Genomic DNA, 1086 nt, shown 5'->3' on the forward strand with positions numbered 1-1086 from the left:
CGACCTGCCCGTGTTTCTAAAGAGGAACGCAAATGACACTGCAAATTAAACAAAACACACGGCAGACAGGCTGCAGAACCACTTTGTGTGCATCTGCAACCTGGGCGAATTGGTGGTAAAATGGATGCGTTTGCAGTGGCTGGGTTCAGACTATCGCCTTGTCTCCACAATGAAAGTTCCAGCCTTTATTTTGGAAGAATAAAACTGGTAGAGGGCAATTGCGATTTCAGTCAATGCAATTTGAAGTTATTTTCGCTGATACCTGGGTTTCAGGTATTTGGGCAGCCTTTCTTCCGAACTGATAATAATGAGCCTCAATTTTGGAGCAGACAATTTTAAAACCCGAAATGAAACAAAAACATGTAGAGTCAGATATCATAGAAAATCTATAGCACAGACAGGGAACATTCAGCCCGTTGATTCTGCATCAATGCTCCGAAGAGCTTCCATCCGATCCGTGTAAAACCGCCTATAACACAGCTGAACCACCTGGCCTGCACACGACGGGGCAAGTTCTCGTGGGCAATTCACCTACAATACAAGAGTTAAGGCGATGGAAAGAAACCGAAGTAAACCCACACAGACACGGGGAGAATGTGCAAACTCAACACAGACTGTCACCCAAAGTGGGAATGAAACCTGGGTCACTGTCACTAAAAGGCCCCAAAATGCTTCGATCCTACCCGCTGGGGAAGTAAACCCTGATCACCTTGCCTCACAGACAGGGACCCTAATCACTATACTGCTGAGGACAGCACGAGTGCAAAAGCCTCTTACTCGTGCACAAGTCAAAAACAGCCCCTTAACAATCCTAATTCCATTTACTATCATTTCACCCATCTGAATGCTTCATAAGGTGATCAGGGAATCTGCCTCCAGGACATTTACAGGCAGTGTGGTCCAGAGTCCAAAAGGGTGCTGGCTCAGAACGTCTTTCTGCACATCTACTCAAACCCTTCCACCAAATATCTTAAATCTATGGCCCCCTGGTGATCGATCCTCCATCAAGGGGAAACATTTCTTTCAGTCTACCCTATCAATGTCCCTCATTATTTTGTACGTCTCGGTCATGTTCCCTCTTAATCA

Source organism: Rhincodon typus, chromosome 8 (genome assembly GCF_021869965.1).
Source record: "Rhincodon typus isolate 14 chromosome 8, sRhiTyp1.1, whole genome shotgun sequence".
Classification (NCBI taxonomy): Eukaryota; Metazoa; Chordata; class Chondrichthyes; order Orectolobiformes; family Rhincodontidae; genus Rhincodon; species Rhincodon typus.